We start from the raw sequence: 16,102 nt of genomic DNA, 5'->3' as shown, positions 1-16,102 counted from the left end.
AAAGGGATGAATGTGTAAAATGTGTAAAATGCAGAATTGCATTTCTGCATTTTACACCTTTAAGGAATTTTTTGAGGAAAATGTGCAAAAAAATGAAGCACGGTATTTTGTACAAAAGATGTTGCAGGGAATGCCAACTTTTCTTCCTATCAAGGATGACAAAAATGCAAATATTTGTTCTCTCCTTGGGGTACTTCAATCCACATACAAATGACGTATATCAGAACACTTGTCTTGTGAACAGAAACAGAACTTATTTTATTGAAGTGAAGCAGATTGAATAATAACAGAAGTTTCTCAGATACACATTATACACAAGCAATTCATCAACAGCTCTCTCAGTACATACTTCTTTTCTCTATCTATATCATTACCACCTTCTCTCCCTATTTACCTAATCAGCTCTGTCTCTCTCAGTATCTGTCCCCCCTCTCTCTGATTAACCAACCCCTATCACTATTTGGATCTCATCCCAATCTCTATCTCACTCTTTCTCCCGCCAAACCTCATGTAGCTGCTGACTCCACCTTTCCAGTCCTCTCATAGGCTCCTCCAAATCAGCTCATTAGTATGAAAGGCATGAGTGACGAGGGCGATTGTCACACTGATTCAAAAATCACACAATATACAAATATAAAGATACAGAGAAAAACAGGCGGGTGGTGTGTTTTGAAAGGATTGCTTTTGTTATTTGGGAAAATCTGTAGCAACAGCAAGCTAAACTTGGTGAAATTCATTCCAAATTAAATGATGGAAAGGTGGTGAAGGTCGCTGGACAGCAGGATCCTCAGCTTTTTATGGGGGGGAGGTAGTTTCTTGCTGTAATGGAAGAAAAGGATAAAAACTATGTTTCAGGAGTATTGAACTTCCTAGCAAAAGCAGAAATGGAATGACCACAGGTTGATCCTTACCACAGCAGCAGCACCTTCGTCACCGTCCATTCCATCAGCGCTCATCATCCTAGGTAGCTGGTTCTACAAGAGGGAAAGCAACAAGCCATTTCATCTCAGGTACATGTTTGGATGTCCATCTTGGACATGCCCTACAAGACTCGATTTCACTATGAAACAATCCCTTTGACAGACCTTGTAAGATTGGATTCACACAGGGGTTCCCAATTTGGGTAACACAGGTAGTCTTGGACTGCAGCTCTCAGGGGGTGAAGCCTTCTGGGAAATGCAGTCCAAGAAGACCAGGGTGACCCACGTTTGGGAACCACAGCACGACGGGATGAAGAAATCGACCTTCCGCCCTCTCTCATGATCTCCTCTACTCCCTCCCTTCTTCTGCCAAGCTGCCAGAAGGTGACATTCCTTGGAGCACTTCCAATTCCCAGATGGCAATTCTTCTTCCTCTCCCCCCCAGATATTCCCAAGAGGAAAGTCTGGCAAGAACTAATTCACTCGTTTCGAAACTGTGTTTGTAGACATGGGCAGCTCAGCCCACCTCCATGGCTGTGACACGTTCAGGACAGATTGCTCTAAAGGGAAACCTTTGTACATTCACTTACTCATACCAGGTTCCCCAGGGCAGGCACCTTGAAGGAACACATACATGTTGAGTGGGCAGGATCCTGACCAGAACATAATACGCATGTGGCAAGTGGCGCAATCACACTTTTTCATCCCCAGAATATAGTCTTACATATGTGTAACACGTTGGCTGGTTGGCAATCTTGATGTAAATTTCAAGATATGGGAGGAAGGGCCTATGTCACAGATTAACTTGTTTGCTTGTTTGCTTGCATGCTAACTAATCAGAGGGATTTGCTGTTGGCGGGCTGGATAACCCTTGTTTCTTCCCTTCTCCCCCTCACGCATTTTGAGAGACTCCATTTTTGTCTCAGACCCTTTTTCACCTTGGAAGATGTTCGATCTCCAGGCTGAATCTCTGAACCCCAGAGATCCTCCCAGCCACATGGGCTGAGGAAACAAACCTTGTTTTTACTCTTTTCCTTTCTATCAACCTTAAGCCTAATGAGGGCCTGCTTTAGAAATGGACGTGTATGTAAGTAAAATACACAACCCTTTTATAGTTAAAGATCGCCTCCCGAGTCTTATTTTCTAGAGGGCTAGGCTTTGGTGAGGGTGGATACCAAGAACAATAGGGTAAAGAAGGGGACTTCTACAGCTAATTCTAAGAGAAAGGAGCTGGCCCTTTCGCTGTGCATTTTCCTGGAACTTAAGCATGTTCCCAGAACCCTCAACATAACACACCAATCAATCTTATAATAGACAGGTCATACCCACCCCTAATAGCTTAATTTTTGGTCACTATTTCAAAGCATTTTTGCATGCATTTCAGAATGCTAACTATACAGACCATAGAAGGATCCCCCCCAAGGAGCTGGAAAGTTTTGTGAGTACAGTCAGGTGTATCCTGAGCAATGGTGTGCAGCCAGCAAATCCTTCACTTCCAGAAGTGCTGCATTGGAATGGCATTGACACCCCCCACACACTTACACACACACACTTCAAGGACACTAAACTCATTGGACCATGGCTGAAGTCACGAAATTGTTTCTGCACACAAAATCTCTAACTGCTTGTAATAAAAAATAATCTGATTGTCTTCACATTTTAATTGGTTTTTAAATTTTCTTATGTTTCATATCCGGGCATGAGTTTGAATCGTCTGATGCAAATAAAGAAAAAAGGAACAATACAGGAATTGGATGGATATTTTTCTTACTGCAAGAGGTCCTTGTTTTCCAGGCGTGCCCTGAAAGGAGATTAAAAAAGCAAAACAAATCAATTGTCATACTTTACTTTAATGATAGACAACACGAAATGAAATTACACCCGAATTTGATGAAACTGGATAATTCCATAGATAGGAAACATTCACCTTCCTTCCTTCCTTCCTTCCTTCCTTCCTTCCTTCCTTCCTTCCTTCCTTCCTTCCTTCCTTCCTTCCTACCTACCTACCTACCTACCTACCTACCTACCTACCTACCTACCTACCTACCTACCTACCTACCTACCTACCTACCTACCTACCTACCTACGACAACTTCAAGAACCCAAATGGTGTAGTCCACCTGATTCCCCCAACTCTAGCCTTCTGAGTTTCCTGACGTGGTTCTACGAGGCTTTGGATAAGGATAAAAACTATGTTTCAGGAGTACTGAACTTCATAGCAAAAGCAGAACTGGAATGACCACAGGTTGATCCTTACCACAGCAGCAGCACCTTCGTCACCGTCCATTCCATCTGCGCTCATCATCCTAGGTAGCTGGTTCTACAAGAGGGAAAGCAACAAGCCATTTCATCTCAGGTACATGTTTGGATGTCCATCTTGGACATGCCCTACAAGACGGGATTCACTACGAAACAATCCCTTTGACAGACCTTGTAAGATTGGATTCACACAGGGGTTCCCAATTTGGGTAACACAGGTAGTCTTGGACTGCAGCTCTCAGGGGGTGAAGCCTTCTGGGAAATGCAGTCCAAGAAGACCAGGGTGACCCAAGCTTGGGAACCACAGCACGATGGGATGAAGAAATCGACCTTCTGCCCTCACTCATGATCTCCTATACTCCCTCCCTTCTTCTGCCAAGCTGCCAGAAGGTGACATTCCTTGGAGCACTTTAAATTCCCAGATGGCAATTCTTCTTCCTCTCCCCCCAGATATTCCCAAGAGGAAAGTCTGGCAAGAACTAATTCACTCGTTTCGAAACTGTGTTTGTAGACATGGGCAGCTCAGCCCACCTCCATGACTGTGACATGTTCAGGACAGATTGCTCTCTAGGGAAACCTTCGTACATTCACTTACTCATACTATGTTCCTCATGGGAGGCACCTTGAAGGAACACATACATGTTGAGTGGGCAGGATCCTGACCAGAACATAATACGCATGTGGCAAGTGGCGCAATCACACTTTTTCGTCTCCAGAACATAGTCTTACATATGTGTAACATGTTGGCTGGTTGGCAATCTTGATGTAAATTTCAAGATATGGGAGGAAGGGCCTACGTCACAGATTAACATGTTTGCTTGTTTGCTTGCATGCTAACTAATCAGAGGGATTTGCTGTTGGCGGGCTAGATAACCCATTGTTTCTTCCCTTCTCCCCCTCACGCATTTTGAGAGACTCCATTTTTGCCTCAGACCCTTTTTCACCTTGGAAGATGCTCGATCTCCAGGCTGAATCTCTGAACCCCCGAGATCCTCCCAGCCACATGGGCTGTGGAAACAAACCTTCTTTTTACTCTTTTCCTTTCTCTCAACCTTAAGCCTAATGAGGGCCTGCTTTAGAAAGGGACGTTTATGTAAGTAAAATACACAAACCTTTTATACTTAAAGATCGCCTCCTGAGTCTTATTTTCTAGAGGGCTAGGCTTTGGTGAGGGTGGATACCAAGAACAATAGGGTAAAGAAGGGGACGTCTACAGCTAATTCTAGGAGAAAGGAGCTGGCCCTTTTGCTGTGCATTTTACTGGTATTTAAGCATGTTCCCAGAAACCTCAACATAACACACCAATAAATCTTATAATAGACAGGTCATACCCACCCCTAATAGCTTAATTTTTGGTCACTATTTCAAAGCATTTTTGCATGCATTTCAGAATGCTAACTATACAGACCATAGAAGGATCCCCCCCAAGGAGCTGGAAAGCTTTGTGAGTACAGTCAGGTGTATCCTGAGCAATGGTGTGCAGCCAGCAAATCCTTCACTTACAGAAGTGCTGCATTGGAATGGCATTGACACCCCCCACACACACACACAAAAACACACTTCAAGGACACTGAAGTCATTGGACCATGGCTGAAGTCACGAAATTGTTTCTGCACACAAAATCTCTAACTGCTTGTAATAAAAAATAATCTGATCGTCTTGACATATTAATTGGTTTTTAAATTTTCTTATGTTTCATATCCATGCATGAGTTTGAATCGTCTGATGCAAATAAAGAAAAAAGGAACAATACAGGAATTGGATGGATATTTTTCTTACTGCAAGAGGTCCTTGTTTTCCAGGCGTGCCCTGAAAGGAGATTAAAAAAGCAAAACAAATCAATTGTCATATTTTGCTTTAATGATAGACAGCATGAAATGAAATTCCATCCCAATTTGATGAAACTGGATAATTCCATGGATAGGAAATATTCTCCTTCCTTCCTTCCTTCCTTCCTTCCTTCCTTCCTTCCTTCCTTCCTTCCTTCCTTCCTTCCTTCCTTCCTTCCTTCCTTCCTTCCATCCATCCATCCATCCATCCATCCATCCATCCATCCATCCATCCATCCATCCATCCATCCACAACTTCAAGAACCCAAATGGTGTAGTCCACCTGATTCCCCCAACTCTAGCCTTCTGAGTTTCCTGACTTGGTTCTACGAGGCATTGGATAAGGATAAAAACTATGTTTCAAGAGTATTGAACTTCATAGCCAGAGCAGAACTGGAATGACCACAGGTTGATCCTTACCACAGCAGCAGCACCTTCGTCACCGTCCATTCCATCAGCGCTCATCATCCTAGGTAGCTGGTTCTACAAGAGGGAAAGCAACAAGCCATTTCATCTCAGGTACATGTTTGGATGTCCACCTTGGACATGCCATACAAGACTGGATTTCACTATGAAACAATCCCTTTGACAGACCTTGTAAGACTGGATTCACACAGGGGTTCCCAATTTGGGTAACACAGGTAGTCTTGGACTGCAACTCTCAGGGGGTGAAGCCTTCTGGGAAATGCAGTCCAAGAAGACCAGGGTGACCCAAGCTTGGGAACCACAGCATGATGGGATGAAGAAATCGACCTTCTGCCCTCACTCATGATCTCCTCTACTCCCTCCCTTCTTCTGCCAAGCTGCCATAAGGTGACATTCCTTGAAGCACTTTCAATTCCCAGATGGCAATTCTTCTTCCTCTCCCCCCCAGATATTCCCAAGAGGAAAGTCTGGCAAGAACTAATTCACTCGTTTCGAAACTGTGTTTGTAGACATGGGCAGCTCAGCCCACCTCCATGACTGTGACATGTTAAGGACAGATTGCTCTCCAGGGAAACCTTTGTACATTCACTTACTCATACTAGGTTCCTCAGGGGAGGCACCTTGAAGGAACACATGCATGTTGAGTGGGCAGGATCCTGACCAGAGCATAATACGCATGTGGCAAGTGGCGCAATCACGCTTTTTCATCCCCATAATATAGTCTTACATATGTGTAACACGTTGGCTGGTTGGCAATCTTGATGTAAATTTCAAGATATGGGAGGAAGGGCCTATGTCACAGATTAACTTGTTTGCTTGTTTGCTTGCATGCTAACTAATCAGAGGGATTTGCTGTTGGCGGGCTAGATAACCCTTGTTTCTTCCCTTCTCCCCCTCACGCATTTTGAGAGACTCCATTTTTGTCTCAGACCCTTTTTCACCTTGGAAGATGCTCGATCTCCAGGCTGAATCTCTGAACCCCAGAGATCCTCCCAGCCACATGGGCTGAGGAAACAAACCTTGTTTTTACTCTTTTCCTTTCTCTCAACCTTAAGCCTAATGAGGGCCTGCTTTAGAAAGGGACGTTTATGTAAGTAAAATACACAAACCTTTTATACTTAAAGATCGCCTCCCGAGTCTTATTTTCTAGAGGGCTAGGCTTTGGTGAGGGTGGATACCAAGAACAAGAGGGTAAAGAAGGGGACGTCTACAGCTAATTCTAAGAGAAAGGAGCTGGCCCTTTCGCTGTGCATTTTACTGGAACTTAAGCATGTTCCCAGAACCCTCAACATAACACACCAATAAATCTTATAATAGACAGGTCATACCCACCCCTAATAGCTTAATTTTTGGTCACTATTTCAAAGCATTTTTGCATGCATTTCAGAATGCTAACTATACAGACCATAGAAGGATGCCCCCCAAGGAGCTGGAAAGCTTTGTGACTACAGTCTGGTGTATCCTGAGCAATGGTGTGCAGCCAGCAAATCCTTCACTTCCAGAAGTGCTGCATGGGAATGGCATTGACACCCACACCCACACCCACACCCACACCCACACCCACACCCACACCCACACCCACACACACACACACCCACACACACACACACACACACACACACACACACACACACACACACACTTCAAGGACACTGAACTCATTGGGCCATGGCTGAAGTCACGAAATCATTTCTGCACACAAAATCTCCAACTGCTTGTAGTAAAAAATAATCTGATGGTCTTGACATTTTAATTGGGTTTTAACTTTTCTTATGTTTCATATCCATGCATGAGTTTGAATCGTCTGCTGCAAATAAAGAAAAAAGGAACAATACAGGAATTGGATGGATATTTTCCTTACTGCAAGAGGTCCATGTTTCCCAGGCGTGCCCTGAAAGGAGATTAAAAAAGCAAAACAAATCAATTGTCATACTTTGCTTTAATGATAGACAACACGAAATGAAATTACACCCCGATTTGATGAAACTGGATAATTCCATACATAGGAAACGTTCACCTTCCTTCCTTCCTTCCTTCCTTCCTTCCTTCCTTCCTTCCTTCCTTCCTTCCTTCCTTCCTTCCTTCCTTCCTTCCTTCCTTCCTTCCTTCCTTCCTTCCTTCCTTCCTTCCTTCCTTCCTTCCATCCATCCATCCATCCATCCATCCATCCATCCATCCATCCATCCATCAACAACTTTAAGAACCCAAATGGTGTAGGCCACCTGATTCCCCCAACTCTAGCCTTCTGAGTTTCCTGACTTGGTTCTATGAGGCATTGGATAAGGATAAAAACTATGTTTCAGGAGTATTGAACTTCATAGCCAGAGCAGAACTGGAATGAGAACAGCTTGATCCTTACCGCAGCAGTAGCACCTTCTTCACCGTCCTTCCCATCACTCATCTTCCTAGGTAGCTGGTTCTACAAGAGGGAAAGCGACAAGCCATTTCATTGCAAAAGAAAAAAGAAAGAAAGATCAGCCATAGCATTCACACTACATTTTTAAAAAGTGTCCTTTTTTACATACCCCACCGTAATTTGTATTAGGAGTCTTGTATTCTGTGGATATGTCTCAGCCGCTGGACGGGTGGTCAGCTGCCTTGGAACAGCGTATCTGGTGTTTTCCCCACAGCACTGGAAGGGCGCATGACTGTCATTTGACTGGTTTGGATGAGGGAGTGCCGTTATTTAAGGAAGCATTCCCACTTGCTCGCCCTCTTTCTTGTTCGGGCTTCCGAAAGGAGGATAAGGATCCCGCTTCCCAGATTGCTTTTTCGCTGTGTCAGCTCTTTCTCATCAGAGAGGAGAGAAACGTTCGCTCCCTCCCAGGGTTACATCTTATATTTGTCATTGTTCTGGGCTAAATTAGTGTTGGCTGGCCTGCAGCAGGAATAGCTCTATGTGGAAGGGCACCCTGCTGGAGTTTCCAATGGTTGTTGGTCCAAGTCCCTGCTGGGGAGCAACTTCTTTATTACTGCTTAATTAAGTTGTTATTTTTTTCTGTCGTCAATAACTTTTTTAAAAAACCTGTATAAATTTTTTGATTTAAGCAGCAGCGCAAAGGGCTTTTGTTTGTTTAAATAGTTAAAAGTAATATAATTAAGAGAAGGTGTGGAGGTTTTTATAGCAGATAGTTGGAGCCTTGAGGTTTTAAAAGTTTATTTTAAAAGGAATATGGCGTAAGGGATTTTTGTTAAAAAAAAACTGCCTGCCTCAATGTGGGCCTTTGTTTCGGCCTTAGTCATTTGAATACTACAAAGGAAGCGTGTTTAGAGTTGAACTGGAGTTATTATTTACCTGGGGGTTGTTTAGAGTTGGGATTTTGTATTTTGTATTTTTTCTTTTTGGTGCTGCTCTGCAGATTGTCAACCGGACACCACTTCAGTTACGGATTTTCACGCCCTTCCCCCCCTCTTTCCCTCCCCGCCATTTTGAGCTACTAGTTGGCTGCCTTATAACCTAACAGGAAGGAAACCTTTGATAAAAAGAACATCATTCATATTGTTCAATATTCATTGCAGGATAGAATCAATTGCAGAATAAATAAGAGGGGTAATAGCAGTTATAGTTATACGGGCAAATTGATTGTAGGTGCAAATAGGAAATTCATTTTATTGTTGGATTAATATTAAGCATTTATAGAATTTATTTGTGCTCATATCATTCTATAGATCACAATATACGAAAAAATTGATACGTTCTTGGCATAACGTTAGAAAAATTTACAATTGTAATCAACAATATATTATTTATAGAGCATATTACAAGATCCAGGGCACTTATTTACAAGTGGTATTGTGCTAGTGTGATTCCTATTTTAATTTGTAGTTTTACTGTCTAACTTAAATTGGTAGCATTTGGGTGCAGAAGTCATATAGAGGGATGAATCTTCCCACTCTTATCTCCCTCTCCGCCATTTTGTGTTCGAATACTTTAAGAATACTGTAAATATTAATTGGCAACTGATTAAATATGGTTAGATAGCTCATAGTGAACAGGTAAGTGTGACCTTGGGCCAATTTGGGTCATAATGGCTCCCACAAAGGGCATGGTATAATTATTTATACACTCCCACATAATGGGAGTGTTTTGGGCCAAAAAGCAGGGAAAAAATTACTTACATAATCTGAATAGGAAAAGCACCTTAATAGCTATGTCCAACTGTACTCAGTATTCACCTTATTAATCTCTAGCCTTCCTAAGTTTGGAGCATATTTTGTAAAGAATAAAGTCCCCAAATAGGGTGTAAATCCTCACTCCCCCCCCCAACAAACAAACAGAATTAGCACATGTTTTCCCAGAAAGAGATGAGATTACTATTGTAGTTCTGCATTTTACCCATTTACAAAATTTGTTTGTGGAAAATGTGCAAAAAATTGAAGCATGGTATTTTGTACAAAAGATGTTGCAGGGAATGCCAACTTTTCTGCCTATCAAGGACGATCAAAATGCAAATATTTGTTATCTCCTTATTCAAAAATCACACAGTAGACATATATAAAGACACAGAGAAAAACGGGGGGTGGTGTGTTTTGAAAGGATCGTTTTCTTTATTTGGGAAAATCTGTCGCAACAGAAAGCTAAACTTGGTGAAATTGGTTCAAAATGAAATGATGGAAAGGTGGTGAATGTCCTGTAGTTTCTCACTGTAAAGGAAAAAAGGAACATTGATAACACAGCCAAAACACAGACAGTCCCAATTATTCACACACACTCCAAGTCAAGACCAGATCAAAACATCTTTGTTCCCCAGGGAAAACAACAAATGGCTGTGGAAGAGCACCAGGACTCAAGGTCTGCTGATTTATTATGGCACCAAGTATTAAAAAAAAACCCTACAAACTTCCTTTCCCTGGTGGTAAAAACATGACAGGGATCATTCAAATGGCTGGTCAGAAGCTTTCCCCTTTGGTGACAATTCTAGGAGTTAAAATTCACAAAAGTAAGGTCTCCCATTCCTGGAATTCTGAGATTCTGCCAGTTATAGTTTGAAATTAATTATCAAATAATTAATTATGCCGGTGTAAGCCTATTTACATAAATTTCAGCTGCTAATTCCCACAAGGTAAGAAATCAGCCTGGGCTTTTCTTGTTACACTTGACATGTGCAACTTGAAGTTCTGAAATACAGTGATGCCTCGCAAGACAAATGTCTTGTGCAATGAAAAACTCACAAGACAAAAGTGTTTTGCAATTATTTTGGTGACTCGCAAGATGAATTTTTCTATGGCCGTGCTTCACAAGACAAATTTTTTTCAATGCATTCCTATGGGAAAATTCGCAAGGTGAAACTTTTGCAATAAAAAATGACTCGCGGAACGAATTATTTTCGTCTTGCGAGGCATCACTGTAAGTGCGCAATTAATCAATTAACTTTTTTTAAAAAACAAAATTCATATTCTGGTAGCATTGCTTCATCCCCTGCGGTGAAGAAAAGACCAAAATGCTCATCCGATGGATGAAATAATGACTCTGTGGGAAATCAACAAGGGCATAGACACTGGAGAATTTGCAGAAGGGTCCGAGTGGGGCCTGGCAACTTTTTGTGACAACATTGTGTAGCTACCCAAATCTTTCAAACAAGGAGTGACCAATACTCACAACAAACCAAGGATCATCAGCTCTGTTCTGGAAAACAAATTGGGGGGGGGGGGAGACACAGCAAAAATATATTATGCATGGCATGCTCATATTCATACATGGGTGTGTATAGCTGACTCAAATCAATAATTTCTGAGGTGCATCATAAATGCGGTTGGCTGGGTGAAAGCAACAGCTTGTTTCAATAAGGGTCCAAAAGAAATCTGGCCATCCTATACTGATGCATAGGGAATGTTTTGCTGCCATTGCTTTGCTGTTGGTATCAAATATTATTTTACACTGTGTAAACATTGTGGCCAAGCTATTGTGATATATATGAAGATAGATGGGAGAGAATTTCCTTTTGGTCACATTTCATACTGGACTTCTTGGCTTTTAAGATCATCTGGGGAGGTCTTTCTCTCTGCTCCATCACCTTCTCAAGCTTGGTGAGGATACGAGACAGGGCCTTCTCCGTGGTTGCTCCCAGGCTTTGGAATGCATTGCCTAGAGAAGCCAGGTTGTCCCCTTCCCTCTTGTCTTTCAATGGTCAGGCAAAGACTCTTCAGGCAGACATTTAAGTGGGAATTTATCTCAGGAATGCTGCTTTTTAACTTCAAGGTTTTGAAATGTTTTTGAATTGTTTTTAAGGTTGGTTTTTAAAAAATCTTAATAGATGTTAAATTGGTTTTTTAAGAAAATATATACAGTGGTGCCTCGCTTAGCGATTGCTTCGTTTAATGATGTATTCGCTTTACGATGGGTTTCTTTGAGGAATTTTCCGCATCGTTTAATGATGTTCTCTATGGGGGATTTTCCCTTAACGATGTCCGTTTTCGCTCATTTTTAAGTGTCTTAAAGTGTTTGAAACCTGTTTTAAATGCTTGGATTCGGTAGTCCACCTTGTGAAACATGTGCAAACTTAATTTGGCTTTGTTCTGAGTCTTCGTTAATGTTTGGTGATTTTTTGTTTTACCCATTGAACTCCATTGAAGGGACAGTTCAATGGAGTTCAATGGGGAAAACAAAAAAAATCACCAAACATTAACGAAGACTCAGAACAAAGCCAAATTAAGTTTGCACATGTTTCACAAGGTGGACTACCGAATCCAAGCATTTAAAACAGGTTTCAAACACTTTAAGACACTTAAAAATGAGCGAAAACGGACATCGGAAAGCCATTCAAAAGCATTGAAGCCGGCTCCAATGCTTTTGAATGGCTTTCCGTTGGGGGAAACATTGTTTCACTTAGCGATGTTTCCTATGGGGATTTTCGCTTAAGGATGGTAATCCGTTCCCATTGGAACAGATTAACCGGTTTTCAATGCATTCCTATGGGAAATGGTGTTTTGCTTAACGATGTTTTCACATAGCGATGGGGTTTTTGGAACCAATTAACATCGTTAAGCGAGGCACCACTGTACTATTTATATAGTGCACATCCAGGGAACAAAAGAGAAGGGAGCAATACTCTTTCGGGGGGTTGATTATGGGAGTTTATGCATTGTTTTCTGTTTGTTTTTTGCTGAAGTCCATGGAATTGTAATTTTTTTTTCCTAATCTGTAAGGCTCCAAAATATCATCTGTCAGGCGGAAAGAGAATCTTCAAATTTGAGAGGGTGTTTTTTGTGCAGAAGGCATGTATTTACACAAACCACACCAAGTACCTAGCAGAGCTAAGAAATGTCCTGCTTTGATGCACTGACATTTTGAAATCAGAAGCACCAGATGGCTTGTTTGCAGCTTTTAATCAGTCTGATCACCCTATTCCTGCTATGTGTGCCTTTATGTTTTGCTTTGCAAAGGGGGGGGGAAATAAATCTAGATTTGCACAGTTTTGTTTGCCAAAAGGATCCAAAGAATTATTTTTGCCTAAATGGCAGAAAGCTCAAAGAACACAGCCTTGCCCTTATCATCTCATGGTCATGCTGAGGACAATAAATTTTGCAGAAATTGTGGACATTTCAACCGGCTATCTGGTCGTGTTGAGACATCTGGCCCCATGGAGAGCAAGCAACTTAGTTAGAACACTTTTCTGGGGGGGGGGTTTGCTTTGTGAGGCAACAACTCCGGCATCCCAAACCCAGTCTTTGCCAAATTTCCCATTTCCCTTATAGACTGCCTTCTCACAGTTTACTCTATCCCTTCAAGAATTTCTGCATAGCTGCTGGAACCTATAACCAATTGGCCCGTTCCATGGCCAGTGGGTGGCGCTTGGAAATATCTACGGTATCCTTGTAGAAGCGGAAGCCCCACTGAAGTGCTATTTGGAAGGCCCCAGTGGGCATAACACCACCCACTGTGCAGGAGGATTGTGGCCTTAAATCTGCAAAGGTGGTATTCCCCCCACCCAAAGGAAACAACAAATCTTTTAAAACAATTCAGTCGTTTTTTTTAATCTGAAAAAGACTGCACTGCAAAATACTTCACCCTTTTATTAAGGGCAAAGTTGTGGTCCCTCCTTGTTAACGATGACAATTAAGAGTTTTATCCCATCCTAGGACTAAGCACCACTGAACTCATTAAGACATGGGATTTAATGTAAGCACCATGGTTTCTTTAAAAAGTAGTAAATTAAATACTAAATTAATAAGATGAACTCAAGTAACTGAATTTTTGCCATTCAAGAGGGTTACTGGATCAGCGCCAACGAATTCCTTTTTAAACCTCAAGTCTCAAGCTCTTGTTCTAATCCCAGTCATGAGTAGCTATACTGAATGTATGAACATAACACTTGGTCCATCAAGGATGGTTGTTGATACTTACTCGTCGTGCAGCTGCAAAGTTGTTCTGCAATACAAAACGACAAAGAACACAAATGGAAGTAGATCCTTTACTAGTGGAGCACAAAACCTTCCTGTTTTGTATTGGCTTGCATTTTAAGTAGCAAAGAACCAAAAACATACAATTTCTAGTACCACCCCCTAAAGCTGCAATTTCTCCCTTGCTTTATTACTGCATCTTGGGACCACTGCCTAGTTATGGCCACCTCTATTTGAAGAGGAGTCAGAGAACGATCCTGTATCTCAAGGTATTCTTTATTCAAAGGAAATGTTCAGTCCCAGCTACAGCTCCCCATCAACCTCTACAGTAGACTGAGGGCTGGCCTAGAGAGTCCAGTTAGCATGTCGTTAGAAGCAGAGCTCACTTAAGATGCAAAAGATTGCTTATCCAAAGCCTTTTGCCTATGACAGTACTTGCCTCAAAGTGGTCAATTAGCTTGCTCTGCCATCAGGAGGCACACATGAACTTCATTTGCATGTCTGGTTGTTAGAAAATGGAGCTTTGAAAGAACTGCATGGCTGGAGAGAAAACATTCTAATAGCAGGAAATGCACATGTTTCTGTAATCTGACCTCAGGAATATGGTCAGTGTCTTCCCACTGTGCAGAGATACAACAGGGATCCCTCCAAGCAACCCTCCTATGGATGCCAAATAGTGCAGGTATAGAAACACTACATATAGCACAGTATCTGGTTCCCTCTAGTGGCAGGCTTTGGTAATACACCTTGGAAATGCATAGCTCTGGGTTTTTTTAATTTAATATTTTCCGGCAGTGGATAAGTGAAGCCTCCAGTGTTGGAATGCTCAGAACCTCCAGAGGTCATTATTTCCATTGTTGTTCTAACAGTTAGGAAGTTTTTCCTGATATCCAGCCTAAATCTGGCTTCCTGTAGCTTGAGCCTATTATTTAACCAAACGCCCCTCCATCATTATGTGCTGTTAAACTCATGCATACTGATACAGTGGGGTCTCTACTTAAGAACTTAATCCGTATTGGAAGGTGGTTCTCAAGTTGAAAAGTTCTTATGTTGAATCTGCATTTCCCATAGGAATGCATTGAAAACCATTTAATCCGTATCTGCTCTTTTCCGTCCATAGAAACTACAGTGGAACCTCTACTTAAGAACTTAATCCGTTTTGGAATGGTGTTCTTAAGTTGAAACGTTCTTAAGTTGAAGCAAAATTTCCCATAGGAATGGACTGAAAACCAATTAATCCGTTCTGGCTGTTTTTTTGTTATGTAGAGGTGGGTTCGTACATTGAAGCATTAGTTCCCATAGGAACTAATGCAAAGCTGGTTAATACGTACTCTACCACTAGGGGAAGAATTTTTTTTTTAACCTAAGATGACCTAAGGTTAAAAAAAGAGCAGGAAAGGTTTTTTTTCCTGTTCTTAACTTGGATTTCTGTTCTCAAGTAGAAGCAAAATTTAGCAAATGGAGCTGTTCTTAAGTTGGATTGTTCTTAAGTAGGGACGTTCTTAAGTAGAGACCCCACTGTAACGGCATGGGTAGTACCAAAAACAATGACAAACGACCCTGAATCAGCAGAAAGATTTGCTACTGCTTTAACACAGATGATTTTGGTCCAAGAAGGATTGCAGTGCTGGTCATTTTATAGAAACAAAGTTCTGGAGGACACTTACCCCTATGCCATTGCCTTCGATAGTTGGGTTGCCTCCATCCCCAATATTAATTGAGTCACCCCTGTTCTGGAGAGGAGAAGAAAAAAAACATCTTGTTGAACTCATAACTGTAGGAACCCAAACAAAACAAACACACATATCCCCAAAAAACCATCCTACAGCCAAGTCTGTATCAAAGGACATTATGGTTGCTGTTGTATAGTTGTTAAGTCATGTTCGACTCTTCGTGACCCCATGGACCAGAGCACGCCAGGCCCTCCCATCTTCCACTGCCTCCCAGAGTTGGGTCAAAGTCATGTTGGTCCCTTCGACGACACTGTTCAATCATCTCGTCCTCTGTCATCCCCTTCTCCTCTTGCCGTCACACTTTCCCAACATCAGGGTCTTTTCCAGGGTAGACCCTCACAAATTTATTTATGTATTTATGTATCCATTGCATTTTAATGCCACTAAGTAGGCTGGCTGGATGGCTCAGTGGTTTAGGTACCTGGTTGCAGAGCCAGAGGTTGGGAGTTCCATTCCCCACTAGCCCTCCTGGGAGGAGAGCCAGCCTGGGTGGCCTTGGGCAAGCTGCACAGTCCCAGGGCAGCCCCAGAAGAAGGGAAGGGTTGCCAGAATTCAGAATTGACTTGATGGCATACAATGAAGCCACTTAGTGTCC

General features: G+C 42.0%; 2 long non-coding RNA genes across 2 annotated transcripts; both read right to left on the bottom strand.

The window, feature by feature from the left end:
- Positions 1-234: 234 nt before the first annotated feature.
- On the bottom strand, positions 235-7,820 carry LOC144584322 (uncharacterized). Its single transcript, XR_013538502.1, has 4 exons — positions 7,794-7,820; positions 7,296-7,325; positions 5,429-5,491; positions 235-819 (listed from the first exon to the last, which is right to left on the bottom strand). It is a non-coding gene; the product is annotated as an uncharacterized LOC144584322 (long non-coding RNA).
- On the bottom strand, positions 937-4,946 carry LOC144584323 (uncharacterized). Its single transcript, XR_013538503.1, has 4 exons — positions 4,588-4,946; positions 3,178-3,240; positions 2,692-2,721; positions 937-974 (listed from the first exon to the last, which is right to left on the bottom strand). It is a non-coding gene; the product is annotated as an uncharacterized LOC144584323 (long non-coding RNA).
- Positions 7,821-16,102: the final 8,282 nt, after the last annotated feature.

This window comes from Pogona vitticeps, chromosome 9 (genome assembly GCF_051106095.1).
Source record: "Pogona vitticeps strain Pit_001003342236 chromosome 9, PviZW2.1, whole genome shotgun sequence".
Lineage (NCBI taxonomy): Eukaryota > Metazoa > Chordata > Lepidosauria > Squamata > Agamidae > Pogona > Pogona vitticeps.
This window is presented reverse-complemented; position numbering and strand designations above follow the sequence as displayed.